Here is a 26,245-nt window from a genome sequence, read left to right on the forward strand (position 1 = left end):
AGCATGAAAAACACAGGTGAGTGCAGTAGAGGTCAGTCACCGCAGAAACCACTGGAGACATAGGACATTCATGCTGCAGTGGTCAGCTCAGCAGTCAGGACATCTTTTCTTCAGCCAAAGTCACCACACTGCAACATGAGCACATTTTCTTGTCTTCTAGCCATAAAACCTTTGCTAACTGTGGGCCATGGTTGCCTTAAAGGTAGTCTGTAAATACCAACACTGAGAACACAGGATCTTGTGTAGAGACCTGCTATGCAACTTGTTTTGCACAGGCTAGATTGACCCTGCCGCCAGAATCACAAACTAGCTCTGCTGTGGCAGCAGAAGGGAGAAGACCCCTTCAGAATGCCCTTGGCATCTTACATAGTGTGTGCTGAGGCCAAATTCTCTTTTGGTTCAGCTTCAGAAACTCCATGTCTCTAGATGCTTTGCCCTGTTCTTCTCAGTGCCTGTGTTCTTTCTCAAGACTAGATTATTGTTGCTGGAGAAGATCCCAAAAGCTCTCACAGACCAAAGGTTGACTTCCACAGGCAGCCAACTGTCTCAGCAGTAATGTTGCTCTTCTTCATTTCCAGTGCTGCATGCTCAAAATAGCGACTAGGATTTAGACCTGACAGGCATTGGAAAATTGCCTCTTTTTCTATCAGTACATCAAGAGAATGAATCATTCAACATTAGGGGCTGTTTCTGAGTCTGGCTTCTAAAAATTGCCCCAGTGAAGCACAGAGAAAGCCATTTCTGAGGCCTGGATTACAATCTTCCATTTGTTATTTCCACCTAGCCAGTTGCTGGACATTTTATCATTGCATATTTGTTAAATCAGTTAGAGGCATCATTTCAAAATCCATCTGGTACATCATACAGCTGTTTGTTACCAACAGACTGCAAGTGTCTAGAGCACATTTCCCCCACATAGTGGAAGAAAACATTCTTGCAGGCTTTTCATTTTGTTCATACTGCAGTATTAGTTAGTTCTGAAACAAAACTGACCAAGCCTTTGCTTGTGTTTCAAGTTTAATAGATGGTAACAGGTTGTTACTAGTGCTTATTGTCTGGGGACTTTTCCAGTTCTGCTCCTCTTCCATTTTTATGTGACTTCTTAGATCTGAGCTGGGCACACTTTCAGCAATCTCACCTTTGTCAGGTACCAGTCAAATTGTCCCCAGGCGTAAAGGGAGAAGCAAAAGGAATATGCCTCCGAGTTTTCCTGGCAGAAAATGCTGAAATGCTTTGCTTCTTTGTTCCCAAGGATGGCACTGCAAAACCTCATGCACTAAGTGGTATTGCCTAGTACACTGGCCTGTGAAGCTGTCTTGCATCTAGATGATATATCAACTTCCTACTGCTACTTTTTCCCCTGGTTGTTAAATGTAGGTAGTTGTTAATGTGCTTCCATGTTTCTAACAGAGAGGAGCTGCACAGGAGTTAGCACTGCTACTGACACAGCATCATGGCTAAAGCATTTCACTATCAGGTACCAGACCCTGCTCCCAGTACCTGGGTGAAGAGCATGCTCACATCAGACTGGTCTGAAGAGATCGTCTCACTCACTGGCACGGAATCACAGAATGACTGAGGTTGGAAGGACCTCTGGAGGTCATCTGGTCCAACCCCTCTGGTCTAGCAGAGCCACTTACAGCCAGTTGCCCAGGCTTTTGTGTCCTGATGGCTTTACCTCCAAGGAAGGAGGTCCACCACCTCTCTGGGCAACTTGTGCCAGTGCTTGGTCACCTTTACAGTGAGAAAATGTTTTCTGATGTTCAGAGGCAGCCTCCTGTGTTTCAGTTTGTGCCCACTGCCTCTGGTCCTTGGCGCCACTGAAAAGAGACTAGCTGCAACTTATTTGCACTCTCCCTTCAGGTCTTTATACAGATCGATGAGTTTCACACTTTTCTCCCAATTTGTGTTGTCCTGTTTGTTTGGGGTTTTTTTGATACAGAAAGACCTTTCCTGCAAAGATTTCTTCCTCCAACTGACATGATACAAATAAAACAGCTCATGCACACTTATCTGAGCCACAGCCTTTGATGAAAAGATTTCCTTTCCCATGTAGACATCTGTGATCTCATGCAGGGGGTGCCTACAGAAGAGGGGATTCATCTGCTAGGCCAGCCAGCTGCTGAATGACTGCTCTGCTCCTACCAGGATTAAAAAGCAGTCTGCAAAGAACTTACCCAGACATCACAGTCATACTGGGAAGTTTGAACTACTGTGCTAACAAGCTATCATTGAGTTGCAGAGGGAAAATAATTAAAAGGACGGTGGCTCTGATTTTAAACTGTATGGCAGATCCCCTCTGCCAGCTATAATAGCCACAGAATCCCATAAGGCTGTTAAAGCAAGCCTTGAACTATCTATGTCTCAGAAATGTTGGGGTTTACCAATACTGCCTGTGCGGAAAGACTTTTTTCCTCTTGCTCTCAGAGCAGCATAAGGAACTGGAGCATGACATGATCTCAGCTGAGGATTTGGTTGCTGGATCTCCAGATTTGCACATCAACAGCAGTTAGAGTCAGAAAGCTGTCTGTATAAGATATCACCTTCTAACTCACTGCCTGCTGCCTCTATCATGTCTTGATGATCGCATTTGCCCAGAGACCACACAGCAACATGCTGCTATCACTTCCCACAGTGTTGCAGAAACAATGTAAAGGTAAGTGAGTAAGACAGATATTTTGTCTTCTCAAGCACTGTTAGGAGACCTGCTGCTGAAGTGGGAGTGGCTGAATCCTTCACTGATTTCTGGAAGGGCAGAGACAAGCCCCGCATCCAGGCTAACTTTGCAGTAATCATTGATACAGTGGTTGCTATGACAGATATACAAAGTCATAAGCCAGGCTGCATTGCCTTGCACATCATATTAAAAAACAAACAATGAAAGTCTTGTAAATCATCATCATGCGTGTTTGCACCCCCACAGGTCACAAAAGGAGCACCCAGAACAGCAAAAGTATTTCTGATGAAGACCTCAACAACTGCATGTGCATGTGACCCAGGGAAGCAGGCAGTAGGAAGCAATGAGGAGTAGGGGTGACCAGCATAAATGTGATCAGGTGGTTAGCAAGACAGAAAATATGACATCAACTTCAAACAACAAACTCCAGTATCACAACTGTGTTTGAGTCAATGTGATTTAAAAGTCAAAGGAGAAGACAACCAAAAGTGTTCAAATCTTTGTTACAGAAATACACCCACAACTCTCCCCAGTATTCCTGCTGAGATCCCAAAGCAGATTCTGGAAGATTTCATTACATGTTTCATTTATGCTTTTGGTGATGGTAGTCACAGATACACTTGCTTTTGCCAGGGACAGCTGTGTTCCCACCTTCTCGGAATGTGGGCTTTCACTGTCCTATCCATATTCAACACCGTAACTATACCATGTAAGAAAAAGAACTGCAAAAATGCGTGCAGAGGAACAAAAATGTAGAGCTAAAAAGAAAGAAGGGTGAGGGGAAATTACTCTTACTGTGCTATGTAGTTTCTCTTTTCCTGCTGGTTGGTTACCCAGCCCAATCAAGTGCAAATCAATCAACTGACTTCTGATGTGTTTTGCAGATGGATCAGCAGCGATGCAGTATCTGACACAGATGTTTTAACTTGGATTTGCTAGCTATCCAGCAATCAGACAGAATCCTGATGCTGATCATTCACAGACGCTGCAAAAAGAAAGAAATTCCTCCATCCACTGCAAATAAGTTTATACTTTTTACTTTTGGTCAGCCACAGCATCGTTCTCCTATGGAAAACAAATTGGGATTCTCAGCTAGGATGGGGGGGGTTTGTAGTTGGCTGCATTGTAGGTGTTGCTCCTTTGAAAGGAAAACTGCTGAAGCCATTTCTGAAGCATGGAGAACTTTGTTTTAGCTGTTCAAAAGGTACCTTTGATTACTGCCAGTACTGAGGACTGTGTGGCTGCATTTGAAATTAAAGTCACAGCTGCTAAACTGGCTGCTTCACTCAGTGGGGAGATTCAACCAGCCCATTGGAGATCGTGTCCAAGAGTCTGTGTAGTTAAGGGGCAGCTACACTCAGAGCTGCAGCTGGGGTGACACACACGATCAGCCTGGCAGCAGTACTGAAAACACTAAACTCTTCAGCTTAGCATTGACAATATCTGCACCATCAGTTCTGGTTCCTGAAAAATCATGGCACAGGCCTGAAAACATCAGATAGAAAAATAAATAGAGGTTCAATTTGTTTTGTGTTGTTTTGAGTACTCGATGTATCCAGTTTTCACTTTCTTTTTTGTGAATCTCAGCTGTTACAAATGCCTGCTTCATGAAAACTGTGTTTGTCACCAAGGACTATGTGACTCTCAGCTTGGGAGGACAGTATGTAGACTAAGTATGCAAAGTCCTATTCACCTCCATGGGAGCCATCAAATCCTGCACCAAAAAATTCTGAAGGCAGGAAAACCTCATGAAAACTATTTGCCTGTGGCAGGGAGCAGGGATACTCCATAGCTGTGGGGATGGTGACTGTCTCAGGAGCCTCAAACAACATGCCTCCTACACCATTTGTGCTTTCCGAGTGGTAGGCTGCAGACTCAGAAAGATGTACATTCAACTCTTGCCCTCTCTGGCTTGCAAAGGTCAAAAGCAGGCAGCATTGCTCCTCACTGAAATAGCCAGCCTGTCATTCAAAGAAGTGATCTATCTTGCCCTTTCTCCTTCAAACATGCTGTATATCCATTTCAGACAGATACCTCTTAAAGACAAGCCTGCCCTTTCTGGCTCAACAGGGCATAGCTAAAGGCTATTATCAGCTCAAGTGCAGCTAATCTTCAGCCCTGCATAACCTGCATTCATGCTACCATGTAGAAATTAAACCATTTCAGGGAACTGTTGGAAAACATTTTGGCAAAGACCAAGTCATCTGATTCCTTTTTCCTGGACTTCCAATAGCATTTGAATACTTGTTGACCATCAGACTTCACCTGCTCATCACAGAGATGTCCTAGAGGACAAGCTGAAGCATTCGGAGTCCTTCCTTATGGAACATACTCAATGCACGATGATGACCGACCAGGTCTCCACGCTTGAACCTTTTATGCAATTCCTGTTTAGTGATTCCCATTTAGAGTCTCCTTTTCAGGTCTGGCCTGTGACAATGTACCCACAGAGACAAGGATCACAAGAAGTACATGAGGGACCAAAGGCACATGGTACCAGAGTGAAACAGGAAGGGACTTAATATAGGAGGGGATTTCTTAGTCCCCCTGGTTTTCACACACACCTATGATCTGAGAGCAGGAGATGAAAACACCAAATCCGTGTGCATACTGTGTGGTGCTCTCAGCTTGACAAACCTTAAGACAATGCATCCAATGCATCCAATCCACCCCTGTAGGACTGTCCCCACCAGGTCCTTCCAGCCTGTGCCACTTCCATAAACCTCTGGAGAAGTCAAATAGTAGGGCTTAGTGACTGAGGGAGTGTCACCGCCACAGTAACCTTTAAAACAGATCCATTCCCAAATTGTTGTACCTAGTAGCCTGGGTTGATGGCAGGAATCAGTCTGCAAGCATGGAGCTGTCATCCCAGAAGGGAAATGGGCACTCTTTACTGTCAGGTTACAGGGAACCCTTTGGTTTTACCCTGCCTTGGCCCTTGTTTGCTGCAATCCTTAAATATGCAGAGTAGCCAACCAGTGTCTTCATGTGCTGAAAAGTTAGGCATGGGTGCCAGAGCTTCGCTGAGGCAGAGCTGGAAGCTTGACCCCACAATACTGTGGTCTCACATCCCTGGTTCCTCAGGACTCCTACAACCAACCTAGACTGCTAATCCCTACAGGGCGAGGGCAAGGGAACAAGGACAAACAGCTGGTTTGCCCTGTTTAAGACACAGACTGCCCACAGAGAAGCTCTTTCCCAGAAGATGGAGGTGCTGCAGGCCGTAACAACTGCAGGTAGGAAGTGTGGGACATGTCAGGGGCCTGGGCAACAGCCTGGTGTGCAATGACAGGCAGTGCTGCCCTCGCTAGCAAGGAGGGAGGATGGGAAAGATCCTTGAAGTTATTTTGCAGTTACCAGAGGGAATTACTGCATCTTTACAACAGTGTCGAGCTCCCCCTTGCCTGCAGCAACACTGGAGGTCATGAAGGATCACCAGCTGGCCTGATGATGACGGATGACGTAGAGACATTGGTGGATGGGGAATGCTACAGGGACACAGGGCCAAGCATTCAGTGGGAGAAGCTTCACATGAGGGTGGAGTTTCATAGCCAGGCATCTTCACAGCCAAAGGAGGCCGTAAGCCACTGTATTTAGAGACAAGGCTTATTTGCCACTTGAACACACTACTTACAAATTCATCCCGTGATGCTGCTAACCTGAATTTCACTTTCCAAAGTGCCTGGCTCACCCAGTCCTGCCAGAAATCACACCCCACGGTCTCCAAGCATGGCCAGCTGAGGAATGGGCAGAACTGTGTGGGGCTCCACCAAAACATGTCATGTGGAGAAGAAGGGGCTTTAGGGTGGAAACTCCCCATTTCTCTATAAATTATGCAAATACTTAGTGTGCAGAGTTGTCAAAAGGCACAGTATGATTTACACGTACAGCATGGAATTGTTGCTAGTCTGACACAGCTTCACGTAGGCTTGCTGAGAGGTGTTTCTGGTTCCAAGAAAGTGTACTTGGGGAAGAAGAGCAGGTACATGTCACGAGTCTCCTTTCCCCTCTGTTGCACTATATCCAGTAAGCTGAGTTACTCACTAGCTAAAGGGGGGAACACTTCTGAAGTGTGTATTATATTACTGTCAGCCTACTGCTCCTTTGATCGCATGAGTTCTGCATGTCCTTGAAACCAATACAAGTATCTCCATTGCCCCTAACAACCTATACCATGTTTTTCAGACTTGATCCACTCCCCTCCAGCAACATTTAGTAAAAGTTGTTCCTCACAGAGGGGAAGGAGGAGGCAATATCTACCTCTGCCCCCAGAAAATCTTCCAGGGGTACATAGGAACAAACCAGTGTTAGTGGGTAAATACTACCACTGCCTCTGTGAGGCAACTCAGACAAGGCCAGCTCTTCTCTCCTTGGATCACAAAAAGAGAACAAAATCTCAGCTGCTTATTCCATCTGGTACTAGAAGAGCGTTTGACTTCTCCCATCCCAAAGCACTATTTCAAGGGCTATTTGTAAAGAAAGCTCCATGGTTATAAATCTTCCTGGAGCCACTTGCATGCACAGCCTTTATGTTAATGTACCATGACAATCTTTTCCCTTTCCTTTTAGCAAACGAAGGGTGAAGGTGTATAAACCAGAGTTTCTGAGGTCACGGGCTCACAAGGCAAGGGATATGATATATGCTTTATATTGCTTTAAGCTCCAACTCTGAAGCTTGTGGGGACATTCTTGTTTGGTGTGGGGCTCCCTCCTGCTCCTCCCCCCTAAGTCTTCTTACTGTCCTTTGGATGTCATGCTGGACACTGGTGCAAATCAGGAGCAACTTGGTTAGAGCCAGTGAAACTATTTTCAGGAATGTGAAAACTACATAAACAACAATGGCATCATGCCTCACAGTTTGAAAATAAACCATTTCTAGCAGAAAAAAACAGTGGTGGGTTTTTTTTTTCTGAGACTACTTATTATCTTGGAAGAGAGCACACGAATTATTCAGACATGTTTTCACTTAAAATTCTGTCGAAAGAGGCTTTGTGACACAGGCTGGCATCATGGCTAAGCAGGAAATAATTTTAAGTGTCACATCCCCACTTCCCCTCCTCTGCTGTCTCATACCCTTGCTTCTTTGCACCCCTGTCCCCTCTCCTTCATGCATAATTTTCAGAAGAGCAGTATATTTCCACTTCCTAAGGCTAGAAGCATTAAGTTTCTTCTCCAAATCAATAATTTTTCCTGCTCTTCCTTTTAAGGGGGCACTTAAACCTTCTCAAAGTCAAGGATTAAGCATGGGAAGAACATTAAAGGAGTTTATGCACACAGAAGTATGCATCTGGGCATTCCTAAAAGGGGGGCTACGAGTTTCGGTATTTTTGAAGAAAACCAATCTTACACATAAAAATCTCTAAAGCTTTCAGAATGACCAGGCAGCATGGGAATTGGGACAATATTGCCTTCTTTCAGCAGGCTTTCACATCCAGCAGTTGCAAGAGATCCAAAGGCAGTTTCCCTGTAGATGCTTTTGGCTTCTTCCAGAAACTGTAGTATTTCAGGCTGGGATTTCAAGGTAAAGCTTTGAAAGGGTTTTTCTTCCACCTGCACATAAAAAAGCCACAAGACTGAAAGATTTACAGACCAGGAGGCTGCTCAGTTTTTATCTGGGCTGTTGAATGTGTGAGGCTTGTCTCACAGAGAATAAAGAAACCACTCCTGGAGTCAAAGAAATTTCATGTGGTTTTTTATTTTGTTTTTCCTACCCAAACACAAAACAGCCTCTTTGATATCAGACAGCTATTTCAGGCACATGAAAGAGCAGCAAGGACAGACAGCTGGATTAATAAATAAATAAATAAATAAAATCCTAACAAACCCTGCAAAGCAGAGAACAGAAGGATTAATCATCCGTCTTTAGACAAGAACCCATTGATGAAGAAATCCAGCTTCCAGGTCCTCTTCCGGTGAAGGAGCACTGACCATGGCAAGAAGCCTGCCCATCTCAGCAAAGCCTGTTGGAAAAGGCTGCTCTCAAGTCCCTCCATTAACAGGACTGCATTTCACTTCAACAGAAGTTTGTTAGACTATGGTTTGGGGTGCACCTTCATACCTCTGTGCTGTACCTGCTTTGAAGATTCTGTCAGGATCCAAACCATATATTAATCTGTTGTTCTGATAATGTCTCAGGTCTGTTTGACAGTGTTTATATGGCTCTGATGAATTCCTGTGTCTAGGAGGGCTGCAGCTCTAATACAGCAAATAGCTCACCTAAAATAACTTCTGGAGACAGCATTTAAAATAGTACGAATTAACTGCTTTCTTGCTTGTTAGACAAAAGCTGCTAGCAATACATAGAAGCAGGGAGGGAGGCTTCAAACATTTACAAAGAAGAGAAAGTTACAGTTCAGAAGGGATTTTTCTAAGGTATTCTTCCACAGAAATCAGAGATGAAACTCCCACTGAATTAAATGGAGGGCAGTCTCAGGCAGGCAGCAAATGGTTTAGTAAAGTTTCTGTCTACCTAGTGGTCTGACTAAATGGCACTTTGCTGCAGCAAAGCCTGACTTAGTGCTTGACTGTGTGTATTATGGACTAGCAACGATGTATCTCATCAATCAGCAAAGAGAAATTGCTGCTCAGAAGGACGCAGGGGCTGGTGAGCAGTCTGAACCATTCTGTTTCATTACCAGAACTATGGTCACATCCAGTTTCCCAGATGCTTAGATGGGGGCACTCCAAAAGGTCACTCCGCAGGTTCCAGAGCTCTCTGATCCTTGGACACTTCAGGCACTGAGGCAGAGGTTAGTGACAAAATTATACCTTGTTTTATGAGGGTGTTCTATCAGGTTTTTTGGGAAACACCTTGGGTAAAAACACAGCAGAGAATCTCTCCAAAAACTCTTTTGCAAGCTCAATGCTTTCCCCTGTTATCAGCCTTCCATAATACCCTGCACCTGTCTGTCGCAGCTGCAGGGCATTTAATCTACATTCTGCCACAGCAGGATGAATATTTTCTCTGACCAGGTCAAAAAACCAGAAGCAGTTCTTCCTGGCCCTTTCATGTACTCTTGCATCAGTAATTTGTGGTGGGGAAAAGCCACACCAGAGCCCCACAGAAATTTCTGCGCAGACAGACTGAATTCAGATCCTGACTCGTAATGGTGCTACTGGGAAAGGTTTTTGCCTCCTGCCCACGAACATCTTGCTGCAAAGATGCTAGATGAAGTCGGGAGGGAGTCTGACTGATGGCAGTAGATTAGATTCCACGGTCTTGTCTGTGAATCAGAGTAAAAATCTCGATTCCCAGTAGATGGCACCACCTGTTTCACTGATTTTTTTGTTAATGCGACAGCAGCTCACAGCCAACTGAGCCTGCAGAGCAAGAGCTCAGCGGTCACAAAAGCCATCAGCTCTGGCCTTCACTGGAGAGTGGCATAAGAGCACAGCAAACCGGGATCAACACAGGGGTACCACATCTTCAAATGAATGCCGATGCACCAGCTTTTAGAACAGCATAGCGATAAAGAAGGTAACACCATGGAAGGGCAGCTGTCCTCTGTGTACCACAGGGATGGCTGCATGGACAGGGCTCTGTCCTGTGCTCTTCAAATCCACTTTTTGCAGACCAGTTCCTTGCCTGAGGGCACCGTAGGCTGCATTGCCCCTGCCCGCGGGAGGACGAGATTATGGACCTGGGCAGCGCAAGACAGCAAACTCCATAGCAGAATTTCCTCACCCACAAGGTGGTGCAAGGCACCAGCAGCCCTGCCTCTCACTGCCTGGAAGTCCAGTGCCTGTTCGGGCCTAACAGGTCTCATCTTCCTTGGGGAGGTGTTGAGTTAATAAACACACACTCACATAAAAACTGTAATGGTTATTTTCCATAAGGATTTATAAATTCACTATAGTTATTAAATCAATTTATTCATGAGACTGACAGTTGTCTAAACAGACAGCAGGCTGAGAAAGACATTTTTTCTCTCATAAAATAACATTTCTTGCTAATTAATTTCTTGCTAAGGGAAATGGGAACATGCGCTAGTATTTAAGCAGACAGAGAAGAGTCAGGCTAAGGGTAGAAGGAGGCTGGTATTGTTGAGATGTGGTATCGCAGGGGACTACAGCACCAATTCCAGCTCAAACACATGTCCTGTGTGACCTTGGGCAATGCACATAGCTTCTCTGAGCTTATGTCAGTGCCATTTTACACCACAGGGGTCAGAGGTGGGAGTACATGACATGCCACAGCAGGTCTGTGCATGTGCTGATTTGCACGTGCTGTGTCTAGTGCCTCCCAAACAATTGCAACAGTCTGGCCTCACGTCCCTTTTCCAAAGCAGGACTGAAATGAGAATGGCTGCAGCCCATCTCCTTAACAGTACTGGCCAAAATAAGCATACATTGGCTCTTCTCTTGACACAAACCCCAGCTCAGAGTCTCTGTTCCCCTGTTTAAAATGCTGCTCAGGAATATTTTTTGAGTCTAACAAGTCCCCTTCATCAGCCTGTTTGATCTATGAAGTGGAAAATCTAAATGTAACTGCTTAGCAGTGGTGATTTGTCACTGAAGAATGATACAGCATAGAGGGCAAAAAGGGCCAAAACCAAAAAAGGGTTAAGATGGCTGGAAGCAGGACTGCCAGAGACAGGACTCCTTTCAAGAGAGTGAAGTTTCCCTTGGTGAGGAGATAAGAAACCTCGTGGCCATCTTTGCATGGGAGCTGACAGGGGCCCAAGCTCAGAGGCCACCTTCGAGCAGCAGACCTGGGCTGGAGGATGGATCCACATCTGAACTGAGGTGCCCCATGCAACCACGCTTGGGATTGGTGCTGGTGCAAACGTTTATAGGGAATCTGCTTGTGATGTATCTTTGCAGACTCCATGTAGAACCGCTTGTTGCTGTAGGACTTTTCACCGTGCATTGTTCATTAAAGGTTTCTTTTATATTTAAGAACAAATGTGCATTTGATTCACCTCAAGGGGTACCATAAAAATTCCCAACATCTAACATGGTAGTTCCTCTTCCAATGAATTATCTGATCCTGTTATACCAGAAATTAAAGGCAAACTCAGAAGGCTGATGCCAAGTTCTGAACATGCGCACAAAACATACTACTAACAAGTCACCTTCACCAGCTGTGAGTGAAGAGTTACTTGCCCTTTGCCAAGTGGAAATAGCTTACATATTGTGTGATGGTGTGCAGTATCATTGATAACATCTGTAAGTACAGAAGGGTGTCTTATCAAGTCCAGTTCTTGTCTGACGTTCTTCCACCTGCAGATCTTAAAGCCTTCTCTAAGGAAGCTTTAATAGGAGAACATGAATGGCATATGACATCACTAAATTCCCTTTCTTACCTGTGGTGATGACCAGACCTCCAAGCCCACGGTCAAGACTTGCCAATACCTCACTGGGCAGCAGAGATGCCATGTTTGCTTTACCTCATTGCCTGTTAAATACCCAGAAATATTTCACCCAGCAATAGCATTTTCCTTAGATGCTAGAGTACAACTGGCTTTTTTAAAGAACTGCCTAACCTCATTTTAAATCCCTGGAGTTCTGGTGTGTCCCAAACCTGCTCTGCTGCACTATTTAATTACCCTCATAGCCACATGCTGACTGAGAACAGTGCCTGCTCCCTGTCTGCTGAGGGAAGGCTCTTGGCTGGAAGTAGACTTCTGGCAGAAAAATTTCATTTCCAGGGGACATTGAGTCAATAACATATTGTAGAAAAATAATCTGGCTTCATCTGCATTGTTTTTGCCAACATCTTTGGAGCAGTTACCGGGCTCTCCTGCTTTGTTTCTGATGATGGAAGCAATGTTTGTATCGACAACCTGCTTTTTGTTTTATTGAGTATTTGCAGGATGTCTCTGTTTTACTCTGAATCTCTCTGACAGATCCAGCAGTTAATTCTGTAATTTCACGGCTTGTATGGAGGCAGCTGCATGCTTGCTGGAGCTGAGACTGCAATTTACACAGTCTGCTGATTTTTCAAAAGTTTAGGCCACTGTATTTCCCTCCCTGTCCTTTTCCCAGTCCACTATGTTTTTCAGTTCCTGTCCTTCTAGGTTTGGATTTAACTCTCCCCAACCATTCCCCAGGGAATGGTGCCTCCTCCATCTACAGGAGCTTGTGCCAGCTTCCACAGTTACACATACATCTTTTTATAGGTCCCACCTTCAACCAGCAAGGCAGACTGCTGTGTAGCGGACACCATTGTTCTCAGTGGAGGCCTGCCCACATCATCTAGCTGCCAGCCCAGGATCAGAAGTTTCACTTGGATGAATAATAGTAGGCCTGAGCCCAGCTGTCTGCTAGAGGGACAAAATGACATCCATCAGCTCCCAGATCACGCTTGATCTTAGGGTACACTCTGTAAGCAGGATAGCTCTTATTGCTGAGTGCTGATGAGGAAAGGTGAGAGGCAGCAGCACAGTAAGATCACTTTGGTACAAGCTGTGGACAAAATGGCATTGCTCCTAGCATCTCCTGCCTTCTAAATTTCTATATCCTTTCTGCAGCGGCAAGCAGAGCCAGAGTTTTCGCAGACCCATGTTATCTCAAAAGGCAGATGTACCCCCCTTCCACACTATGGGAGGCCTGCAGTGGCCTGCCATTTCCATCCTAGCACGCCTCTGCCCTTTTTGTGTCACAGCTGTGCCAAACCCACCTTTGCATACAGACGCTAGTCATGTTCCCTTTCAGGGTGGTCTGCCCTTTTGTGTTTGGGGGGCCTGCATCGCAACACCCACCCCCGGGTTTTCTGATCAGTGAACAGACCTGTGGTAACTGCTTGACGTTCAGCTTGGTCATTTTCTGTGTGCTAGTTTCAATGGGCATTGCCATTTTTTGCTCCTCAGCTTATCCCTTGCTTGGTTCAGGTTATGCCACTGTTTGTGGGCTTCATACTAAGGACTAGTTCTTTCCTCACACCATTTGCATCTTCCCACAAGATAATAAACCTGATGCTGTTTGTTTTCTTGTTCTGTGTCCAATGTCGTTTTCTGCTCAATGACAATGAGGACCTTCTCACATCCATTTTATCTATACTTTTATACCTTTCCCTCTGATGGCAGAGTACCCACTCTCTATCACCCCTAGGCCCTTCCTACTTTTGAAACCCTCATGAAGTTCTGGGCCCGAGCTCAGCCAAGCCCCATCACCACCGGCTGGAGCTGTGCCTTCTCTGTACCTCTGAGTGGCCAAGCTTGTTCTCACTAGCAAAGGAGAAGGGGGAGTTCAGGACAGCCAACTACCTTCTAACCCCTGAAGTACAGTCATGACAGCACAGAGGGACTGGGCTTCCTGGAACAAGGAAAACTGATCTGGTGCTCCTTTCAGTTATGCAAACTTCATAAGCATATAGCTCTGCTGGGTTGAGCTGTGATGTACCCCAAGTGAGATGCTCGTGACTTCATCCTTCCATTTCACCCTAAACAGAATTTATGCTGTGCCACAATCCTCCTCTCTTTTGACTTTGCTTAATGGGTAGGCACCAGATGAGAAGACAGAGCCAGCCCTTTGATTCCTTTTGATGATGTTTGATTAGCTTCTCAGAAGACAAGAAAGTTATATGTGCTCTGGGGGACCAGTCAGAGCTGAGAATGAGAGCAACTTGGCTTCTGTAAGAAGAGGTCACTTCTAGTAAAGCAAAGGAATGATTTAGTTACTGAATCAGCATTTGGTGGGCCTTGTACCATGCAACAGGAGTGCAGGGGGGAAGGACAAACTTAATTCTTTCAAAAAGCTACAGCAACAAAGTATCCAAGAGAAGGCGAAAATGAACCCCCCTCCCCCACTATCACAAGAGTCAGTTCAATCTTGAGAGGGCACAGGCAGCAGTAAAACTGCAACAAGGAAAAGCAAACCTGTTCCAGCGTAAATAATAGTTAAAAAAAATAAACCCCCCAAACAAGGGATTAAGCAAAGATAACAAAAAAGCAGTCGAAGTAGAGTCCAGCACCATGAAAGAAAACAAAGAAAGAGAAAAAGAAAATTATGGAAAAGTTCTCTGCCAAGGAGTCTGCCATCTAAAAGCACAGGAGCAGCGGAGGATTTTTATCTGCTTTGCAGACAAGAAACTGAAGCATCAAGCAACAACATGTTTTGACTGAGATGATGCAGAGAAAACATCTAAAGTAATGAAATAAGTCATTTAAATGTTGGCTCAAAGTACCATTTTGAGATAAGGAGAAGGCTTGAGAATCATAGAGCTATGCCAGTGGAGATCATGAGAATAACTATAAAAATCCAGCCTACAACATGTCTTCCTAACACTGTTTTCAGCTAATGCAGATGTTAAGATCCCATTCTCTCCTAATGTCAGGATAGTGCGGGCTTAAAGTGACACTTCCTTTCTCTGGAGAGGCTTTGAAATTACTGAGCCATCTGTCTGCTGCCATCTGTTGTTGCCTTGGAAATGAATTTGTCAGGTCAGTTGGAAACAGGTTTCAAATAAACCACTGCTCTGAAAGATAATGCACAATTGTGGTTAGTGGTGTCGCCCTCCCATCGCAGTGCATCTGCTTCCCAGGAATTCCCAGCTGATGCCTGCTTCTTCTGTGGGGAAAGTGTTCTCCTTCTCCAACAGGACCACTGTTGCTTGTGTGCATACCCCCCTTACAGTGGGACTGCTTGGCATGTGAGTGCACGCACTTCCCTGTGGCCTTGTCCCCACCATCCACCAAGAGACTACAAATGAGCACATCTCATACTCCAACTCTGTTTGCAAGGGCCAGGCAGATCCTTCCAGCTCTCCACCAAAGGAGGGGGAGACCTACTGCCAGAGCATGAGTGTGCAGCCAGGGTGGCCAGAGGACAGGTCAAGGGCACTATGCAATGGGGCACAGACCACTTTGCGGCAACTGTGAGCCTGTGTTCACAGTCACTTTTGCTGTGAGCAGCCAGGGCATGGCCCAGCGGGGAGCTCCTGGGGAGAGAATAGTCAAACTCTCTGATGGAACCAGCCATGTCCCTTTTTCCCCAGCCCCTAATTACAAAGTCATTTTGAAAACCCTCCATCACTATTGGACTCAGTGGCTCTCCTCATATTGTCTCTGTTTCCTAGGTCTGCAAGCCTTTTCCTTGGGGAAGATGGAAAAAGAGTCATTGAATAGCATACGCTACTGTTCCAGGCAAACACCTTGTCTGGTGCTCTGGATTGGAGTCTCTCTAGCTGCTAAAGAAAAGAAAGGCACATGGAAAAGCAGGAAGAAGCACAGGACCTGCCTTTTCCTGCAGTGTATATAGCCCTACACTTAGACCCAAATCACAGGGTCAGCTCTGCCTATGACAGCACTCTCAGGACAGGGATTCAGCCTCTGTGAGGTGGTGTATGGTGCACTACATCTCTGGCTATCCCTGTAAATAAGCAACACTGTATTTTGGTAATGTGGGACTCACAGAGGACATGAAAATCTGCTTGGAAAGATGTGTAGGTTGAAAGGGTTCCCTCAAGGCTTCATGCTGTCTCAGAGCACTGCCAACAACACTCACATTACCTCAGGTGTTTCATATACCCAGGCTTGGAGTCAAGCTCTGCACACCCTTGCTGCATAAAACTACCTACACCACTCAAATTCACCTGCTGGTGGGTGGCAGGACCAGTTTGTGTCCACTACAGCATACAGAATGTGGAATCATGTGTGAGTTGAGCCCGGAGGAAGATGCCCCTTTATTGTATTTGTAGGACCATACCAAATGTCTCTTCTGTATACACATCCTTTGCAAGGGTGAGCTGTCCCATAGCTACTGCATCCCTTCTCACATGGTGGTTAGATTCACAAAAATGGCTGACAGACAGGGAGACTTTCTGTATTTCCTCTGAGCACAGATCAGACTACGCAGAAAGTCTGAATCTGAAGGTACTGTTTAGGTGAAGGTACTGGAAAACAGGTAACTGCTGGTCCTTTCTTACAGTTGTATTGTTTCACTGTTACCCAACAAAAAACCAGTGCACTTGGGCTCTGCTGCCCTGGCTGTGAAGGAAGAGAAAGAGGAACTGCTCTCTGTGCCAGTGCTCCACCTGTTCCTTCCCACTTGAAGCAAAGAGACAGGAATCTTCCAGTAATAGCCTTTGCCTGGATCTGAGCAGAAGAGACAGTGGGACTGATCAAGGTGTGAACATATTACTGTTTCCCACCATGCCACAAATGAAGGAGGGTTATGTGAGGTGATTGTGTAAAAATATTAACTGTGTAGAGTGGAGCGGATGATTGCCAGTGAAGGATGTGAGCAGAATATTTTCTGGAGAGCCGCACCACTTGACCTGCAGCCCAATGCTGGTAGGCAGGATTCCCAAGGGAGAGGCACTTTTCCATGGGAAGGTGTGGAAAGGAGACACTGTCTTTTATGCAGAGCTAGAACCACTTAAAACAGATGAACTGGCTGTGGGCAGAGCAGGAAGGGGGCTGAGCAGTGGATAATGGAGAAAGACAGTGCTCAGCCAGGATCCCACTGGATGAGAGGAGCTGTGTCAGAGTTTGCTTCAGTGGAGAGCCTAAGCTATATTCTTCAGAATATACAAGCAATTCAGAAAGCTAAAATCCTAGTTTGAAGATGACAGGGGCACCAAAGTTCTTGAAGCTGAGGCTCCAGAAAGCTATGCATGCCATTGGTGCCAGAGTTCACAGATGCAGGTCCTGCTGGCCTCAGCAGTGGCTACAGTCATAAGAAGAACAGAGTTGCTCAGCATTGCCCAGTGTGGCCAGGCATTGGTGTGCACAGGTGCCAAAAACCCTAGGTCAGATGGGGATCAATTTTCAAACTCGTTATTTGAAGATGAGGTCAAACCCCCTGCAAATGCCTCATTCAGCATGGTCTTCTGCTCTGTGCAAGTCAGGGCCACTCAGGAGGTTGCTCTGCCCATCAGGCTGGAGATCACAAACAGGCATGTCTGCTTTTTTCTGTTTCCAAAGGGAAGGGCCTAGAGTGCAGACAGAGGGGAAGGGGTTCACAGTGGAAAACCAGAGCAGCAAAAAGTGCCCAGGCACCTTTCAGATCAGATTGTAATTTACACAGCGCTGCTTTCTGGTTTGCACCCTCTGCTCCATATGCCAGCCCCCAAGGATCCTAGACCTGAGTACCCTGCTTTCCCCAGGAATTACATGGGTGTTTGGCTCAGTGCTGAAGAGCCACAGGCCACTATACTCCCTCATGCGTGACTTTGGAGCTTTTGGGAAAGAAAACCCATTATACTTCTGAAATAGGAAGGAGGTGAAGTTAAAGACATTCCAGCAGGTAGAACATCTTATGCTGCTATTACTCAGAAGAGAGTATTTCTAAAGCAAGATGGGAAGCTATCTAGCTGAAGCCATTTCACGATTCAGGCAAAGAGCTGCATTGCTCACTTGTGTATACTGATGAAGCTTTATGGGAATGAGTGAAACAGCATCAGTTTTATGCTCACTGTCAACACAGATAAGTACCTCTCTGCCTTAAATTTATTACCTATCTCATCCTTTTAAGCAAAATAGTTTCCTCCCTCTGAAAAACATCTCTGTTGTGTTCCTGAATTGTTCTGTATCCTCTGCAACTTACCATAGCTCTTTTTCTTCAGTACACATGACTCAGTTACTTCCCTTTCTTAGTCCCTTAGTGGTCGACAAACCCATATTTAATTTGCTGCCAACTCAACTTGCCAATATTTCTTGATGCTTTGCTACTTTCAAACAAGTGTCCTGCCCTGCTAGGTATCACTAAATGCCTTTCTTTTTACTGGGTCTAATCTTTTGTTTGTATTCTCCCCCTGAGATACATTTTAGAACATCTTATTTACAAGCCATTCAGAGTGTGAAAAATTATCTTCCAGAGAAAAGCTTAAGAAGCTCTTGTAGTTTAGTTTACACAAGAGAAGACAGGGTGACTCAGTCGCAGTCATGGGCTACGTACTTTGGGGCCAGATTTACAGAATCTGAGGTCTTGTTAACTCACATACCCTACCAAAAGTCCCTCCCACCCACAAACCACAAGCTCTCCTAGCCTCTCCACCACACCTCGCAAATCTTACGTTTGAACCTGAATTTAAAGGACAGGGCACTGAATATGTAAGTGCTGTAATTAGTAACTGGGACAACACCCCTGGAATATAGAAAAGCCTGTGCTTCAGAGGTGCTCCCACTCAGGCAGAACACGAGAGTGGGATTTTCCAGGTTCACTTTTGTAGCCTGAGTTGCGCAAGTCCAAGAGACATAAAGATCAGTCCCTTACCGTGGCCTGATGAATGACATCTCTATGCCTGCCTTCAATGGTGTTTGTTTCCCTGGCTATGGGGAACCAAAAGTGCAAAGTCCATTGTCCTTGCACTCAGAGCTTTCTGCACTGTATCAGACAGGAGGCAAAAAGGTTATTTTCATTGACTATGCCCTTACCCAAATATGAAAGAGGCTGGCTGGCAGCATCAATAAGGTTAAAGCAAATATCCCAGCTTTCAAAGAGGTACCCATCTGCAGTGACAAACTTCAGAAGGAATTTCAACTGAGACATGCTTTATGGTAGCTTTTTCTATTTCACAATTTGCAATGTCAATTGAAAGCCAGAGATGACAGTGATGTTGGGCTGAAGAGCTCAGAGGTATAATTGGATATGAAATGAGAATTGGTTTTGATGTAAAAGGATATCTCAGCCACATGCCCTCATATACTTACTGTGCTCTCACCCTCTCCCTAGACCTCTTTATCATTGCCTTTTATGGAGGAGCTGAATCAGAGCTCCATCTTCTTTATTGTGCCTGGGCACTGATTGCTTTGATCATGTTGAAGGGTGATATTGCACTAATGATCACTAAACCCCACCTTTGATGTTGGTTGTGAATGTGCTGCATTGCCAGTGGAGAGAATGTAAATGCTTTTGTTTTATGATTATTGTCTGTCATGTTTAAAAACAACAGCAAGACAGGGGAAGAAAGTGTGAATACTTAATGGAATGAAAAATGCCCAGCTCCCAGCATTGGCTTCCAGGCAGTTTCTGTGGAGGCAAGGCTGAATGCTTGGATTTGTGCTGAATTGCAGGGAAAAGGCTCAACCAAGCTACGTGCAGTGTTGTGCCTGGGAAGCACAGCCGGCACACTGCTGTGGAAGACCATTGCAAAGGCAAAGCCCAGCAATTCCACTGGAGGGGCGGGGGAGGGTGGTGGTGGGGGCACACGGCTGGCTGTACCCTACCCTGGTCTTGCCTCACAGCTCCCCAGCACAGCTATGCATTGCCTGGCCACGCTCCAGCCCTTTCCAAACTATTTTGCTGTAATCTGTCTTGGCATTTACACTATGCTTAGCCCCATTGTATTCAACTGTTTTACAATACAAGAAAGTCCACTCTGTGGTTAGGTCTGTCACCAGTGAAAAAGAGCATTGTTACATGAGCACTCATTGCTTACATGTACTTAAATAATCCTGATGGATGGCACTCCAGAAGGCATAGCAGCACAATCCTTGGGTCCTGTAGGACCAGCAAAGTCTGTGAACTGTGAATGATTTACCTGATGTAACTATTCCCTTTGGTTATTAGCTCTGTAGTCTACTGAGCACATTTACAACTGATGTCTGGCCTAAGCCTCTCTTTCTTCCATGCCCTCTGGTCATGGAGCCTTTGTAGGTTAGTCACAGGCAGTTATGAGGAGAAATGCTGTTTTGGATGGTGTTTGATGACCGAGAGCTCATGTTGTGTGCAGCATGATCTGAGCCTTTCCTACAGACCTAGCCAGCTAAACAAGCTCAGCATCTCACCAAACCATAAAAAACTCTGTTTGGAAAATAAGGGCCCATCTTCCTGCTCGTACCAGAAGCCTTCTCCATCATCTTGTTGCTGTAGATTTACTTATGTTGCCAGGATCACTGGAACTGTTGCATCCATGTCAGGTAGGTCTTTTAAGTTAACTGCAGCTCAGACTTCCCCTGGCACTGCTCAGATGTTTCCTGCATTGGATGAAGGATGCTTGTCACAGAATCCAATGCAGTCAGGATGCAGCAGTCAGTCACCTTAGAGGAATAAGAACCTCGTTGTATGAAAATGCAATGAGGCAACAGTAACAACCAAGTGAGATATCTAGTCTGCCTGACAGCTCCATTACATGCTGCAGTAAATCCTTTCAATAATTTTAAATGCACTTCACCTCATTTGGTTATTTCGTTTTCATGAGTCCTGTCATATCACACCCCCCAACTTTTAGATTTGCCATTTCAAATAACTTCTTTCAAAGCCATCTTGGTGAAGGGTGGTGATGGTGTTCCCATATGCCTATAAATTTTAAATGCTAGAAAATAGTTAACTTTTTGCTAAAGATATCTTTAGAGAGACATTGCAAATGGCTGGGGGGTTTTTGCCGTCTATTGTAAGGGCAGTAGTTTTGCTTCACAAATATATTTACAGCATCAAATATCATAAAGGGTTTCTGTACTGTCCTTTCCTTGGGATGACATTCAGCACATACTTCAAACCAATATACACACTTAGAGGTGTGATGTGCTCATATTGTAGCAGCCCAAACCTTTCAGGCAGAACATTTGCATAACATAGTTATACCAGTTACCAAAAAGTGAGTATTTCCAGCAGAGAAATACTGATTTCAGTGACACTAAATCATGAAGAATCACAGTCTGTCTGAGGTTGAAAGGGATCTCTGGAGGTCATCTGGTCCAACGCCCCTGCTCAAACAGGGCCACCAAGAGCCAGTTGCCCAGGACCATGTCCAGATGGCTTTTGAATATCTCTAAGAAGGGAACGACTGTCCCTCTGGGCAACTGTGCCAGTGCTCAGTCACACTCACAGTGAAAAATGATTTCTTGTTGTCCAGAAGGAACTTCCTATGTTTCAATTTGTGCCCATCGCCCCTGGCCATCACTGGGCACCACTGAAAAGAGCCTGGCTCCATCATCTTTGCAGCCTCCCTTCAGGTCTTTACATACATTGATGAGATCCCCTCTGAATCTTCTCTTCTCCAGACTGAACAGACCCAACTTTTTCAGTCTTCCCTCACCAGAGAAATGCCCCAGTTCCTTAATCATCTTAATGGCCCTTTGCTGGACTCTATCCAGTATGTACGTATCTCTCTTGTACTGGAGATCCCAGAACTGAGCCCAGCACTCCAGGTGTGGCCTCACCAGTGCCGAGGAGAGGGGAAGGATCCCCTCCCTCCACCTACTGACAACGCTCCTCCTAATGCACCCCAGGGCACCATTTGCCTTCTTTGTGGCAAGGACACATTGCTGGCTCATGTTCAACCTGGTGTCCACCAGGACTCCTAGGCTTTTTTGCACAAATCTGCTTTCCAGCTGGTTGGCCCCCAGCCTGTCCTGGTGCACAAGGTTATTCCCTATATACCTGCAAAGCAAACCAGGCACTTGCAATAGCAATATCTACCTTTACAACACACTGCAGACCCAGCTTCCTGTCAAGAGTGTGTTGGGATTGCTAACAGCAGCTGCCAGGCTGTAGGGGAGAGCTCCTAAGTCCAGCAGGCTGAGGAAACTACCATGTGTCAATGCACAATGAAGGCTCACAGACTTTCTGCAGAGTAGCACACTCTTGGATGTTTGCTAGCACCTTGAATGAGTTTTTTGGCTCCAGTGTTGAGCTGCACCATACACCTAGACACTTCAGCTGGCTGTCCTGCTTGTTTGAGGCCTCTTCAAATAAGAGAACACTATGAACCTATCAGACCTCTGCAGAGCCAAACTATGGTCCTGACTTTGTCTGAATGCCATGGTGATGTCCAGAAGACCTGTGAGTCCAATTCCCGGGGAGAAGATGCAGGGAACTGTGTTTTTCAGTGGTTCTTGTGAGACTCAGAGCTGCTTATTCTGTGCAGATACTTACAACAAAGTAAGTCAGAGCTTGGCAGGATTGCTTCAGGTTCTGCACAAGCAACTTTGAATCCTGAAATTGGACAGTAACTTTGGGCAAGGATACAAATCCCCTATTCAGGCATCCTTCATTGCAGAAGCTCCCCTCAGAAGCCCACTTGTGCCTCACCTCCCTTTTTCTCAAGAGCTAGCACCCCTACAAGCACCTCTGCTCTCGTGGTCCACAGTCTTTCCCAGCAGACTGCAAATGTGCTGAACCTCAGACCACTAACTGCTACCCTGGGCTGCTAGTTTTGTATCACAGGGCAGAGAGGAGGCTAAATGGTAGTAAAGGGAATACCGCATCCTGGGAAGAGGTCAGACATGTTTACTCTTACTGATGAGTCACCTGCAAGGGCTGACACATAGGTTCCCTGCTCTTTCTCTTTCCAAGGAATTGCTGCTGCCCCTCACTGTGTCCATCATATTCAATGATTACATACCATACAAACCTTGGACATCATCATGGAAACTATATCTTTTCAGGGTGGCTGGAAGGCCACAAATGGTGTAATGATGCAAAGAGGAACAATAGAATGTTGTTCTGCCCCTGCCAATGCTGCATGTGTCTCCCTTGTCCTTGTACAAGCGACACTCCCCACTTAACTCCCTGAAGTTTTCAGCTGCTACTCCATGCCAGTCATTCCTAACACAACACATAGGGCACAGTCTCCCTTCATCCTCCTATTCAAAAGTGCCCCTAACAAAGTGCATGGACCACTTTGGAAATGGAGACCTCTTCAAGGAGAAAGAGACTAAAAAGGAGCTGGAAGGAAGAATATGGCAGGCTTTCTTTTGGTACAGTGGAGTGGCTCAATACGACTTCTGTGCCTATGTTTCAGTCAGTATCACCAAGCACTGAGAGGGCCTGGCACAAACAGGAGAAGTGCGAGAGGATATGTGATGAATCTGAAGTTAGGAATTCATCTGTGGTAAGTACGTGGTAAGAAAACACCCATTTTATACATGAAAGTAGGGACAGAAGAAAGGGTTGTCTATGAAGGGGGCTGGTCAGAAGGATGAGGTATGGGAGTACAGCCTTGAGGGAGGAAAGAACAGGGCTTCAAACAGCTGGGGCAGCTCACCACCTTTGTGCTGCAGAGACTCAAATTTAGCACACTCTGTGTGCACAGCATCAGGCACATCAACGAAGTTGAATGTTAATGGATGCTCTAGAAAAATTACCTGTTGCATGGAAAGGACTGGGATGTGAAAACTACCTAAGACAGACAAAGATTTAGCATGCTCAAAAAAGGGTAGCGTGCTTAAAAGTTTAAGGCATTTTTATATTGACTCAGCCAATGTTCTTCTGTAAACGGGAGTGGTGGACTACTGAAATTTATTTCAATTTCTGTCCAGACAGGAAACATTACCACTAAAGTTTCAGTTACAGGTGTGGCTTTGGTTCAGTATAGATGACTACAAGTTAGATGTTTTCACAGCCCACAGCAACAGACGTGTTTACAGTGAAGTTGCATCTTAGAGAATATTCATTTATCTTCATTTGCAGGGGGGCTTAAGTACAAAAGAAGAACTTGTGAAGCATGGGCTACGTATTTCTACCGCGAAGGAAAGTTTATCTCCCATCTGGCAAAGGCACAGACCAAATAAGGTATGTCAAAGGTCATAAAAAAATACAGTATAGTAGAAACAGTATACAAAAGTAAGAAAAGTGATCTTGATTTTCAGAGGCAGTCTTCCCCAGTGAAATTTGCTTTTCCAGTCTTGTGCAAAAAAGGATCCATAACCTCTTTTAACAAGTGCAAAAGGGTACAACAAATGAAAAGAGTGGGGAACAATTCAGGAAGCACCATTTCCAGACAAATGCTATTCAGCTACAAAGGCTTCTAGCAAGGACTCTTGAGTACAATTAGAAGTTGAGAAGCATTAAAATAAGAGATTCCTGGGGCATAAAGGGAGGGAGAGATTGATCAACAGTCTTAAAGTTCATCCATGGGAAATTTGAACATAGCAGCCTCTCTGAGCTGGCAAAGGTGTAGGTACAAAGGCCTCTTGGGAAGAGTCTGGAAGCTGAATTAAGATAAATTTGAACCAGAAATGTGGTGGACGCTTTTCAATAGAGAAGAGATACTACAGCCATTGGGATGGTCCAGGAAAAAATGTGCTCTTGTTTAAGTGAAGGAGTGAATACGGGTAAATACTATGGCCTGCTATGCCAAACATAAAGTTAGGTGACCACTTTTGACTACTCAAGCCAGAGAACATGTAGGTGCAGCTCTTTTTCTTCCTGAAGTCTGAGGTGTAAAGTTGGTATTCTGATGACAGTTTTTCACTTCAGGTGTGTCTTGAAAACACTGGAGCTCTGCTAATGCTTAAGTGTTCCCCATGTTATACTGAACTGGGTTCAGGCTGTTTATTTACTTGTGGGGTGGAAGTAATGATATAGTAATGGTTATATTTCCCAGTAAAGCTCTGGGAAGTGACATCCCTTATTGGTTGTTTCCATAATAGCCAATCTTATACCAACATCCCTAATGAGTCTTGGTGCATGAAAAGCCATTTTAGAGGATCTAGATTTCTCACTGAAATATTCCACCAGATCAAGTTTTCAGGTTTTTTTTCATCTTTTATACCTTCCCTGCCTCTCCCAATGTATTTAATTAGAATTGCTTCATTGTGATGAGCTGGCATTTTCAGCTAGAGCAGCCAGATCTGTTCAAGATCATTCACAGATAATATAAGGTGAAATCTAAGGTGAAAGAGCAAGCAGGTATGCCCAGTCAATATTACTGGCAGGAATTTAGAGTGTGTGGAAGCAAATGTCCAAGGAGATGTTCCAGACCCCAAGGACTCTCTGCAGCTTTATGAAGTTATAGAGGAATGGATTGAGCGGTACAGGCCAGTCCTGCTCAACTCAGGACAAATCACCTAGAATGGATATTCAGAAGAAAACTTCCATGAACTGATGGCAGCAGTGCTGTGGTTACTTATGGAAAGAGCTTATCCTACTGACTGTCCTGTGGTGTGTTATAGGTGGTTTTCTAATGCACTTGCTGCCAATACTGGGGGGGGAAGGAGGAAGCTCTGGACTCTGGTTTGTCCTCAGTGGTCCCTTTCTCTTTTCCAGAGTTCTGTCACTATGTACATGTGACATACAATTATCACCACTTAGAAAGACTAATAGAAAGTCACATAAACTAACATGAAGGATGTTGACATTTCCATGGAAGCAGGCCAGAGTCCTTTATCAGAGATATCTTGCATCTCTGTATGCAATAATAACTAATAAAGCAAGAAGAAATGGACAAAACACCCACAGACAATGTGGAAGCTCCAGAAGTGCACAGGATGGGATCTTCAATCACTGTGTGTTGGCCTGCTGTGTATGCTTAATCTTATATATGAAATTGATCTACTGTACTTGGCCTAGAAGATCTGACTTGTAATACATCTAATACTTGTGATGAATCTGACATATGTGTGTACTTGTGAAGATCTGACTTGTGATGTATTGATACACTGCCTTCGCTCATGGGCTTACTGTTCAGCTCATCAGGTGCTGCTAAGTCATATGGGGGAGAAGAAGTGGTATGCACATGTGCATGACACAGCTGAAGTAGCAGTCTTCTAAGCATCCTGGTGCATTTCTGTGGTTCTTACAGCCTCTGCCAGTCAGGCTGAGCAACAGCACAAATGTGACAGTTCATCACTGCACTGGGACTACTATCCAGTTTTCATTACAAAGAACTCATTGCCATGAAGAAGTGACATCTCACATTGTACTGCTAAGCTCCTTGAGCCCTGCCTGATATTTTTCTGA

Source organism: Falco biarmicus, chromosome Z (genome assembly GCF_023638135.1).
Source record: "Falco biarmicus isolate bFalBia1 chromosome Z, bFalBia1.pri, whole genome shotgun sequence".
NCBI lineage: Eukaryota > Metazoa > Chordata > Aves > Falconiformes > Falconidae > Falco > Falco biarmicus.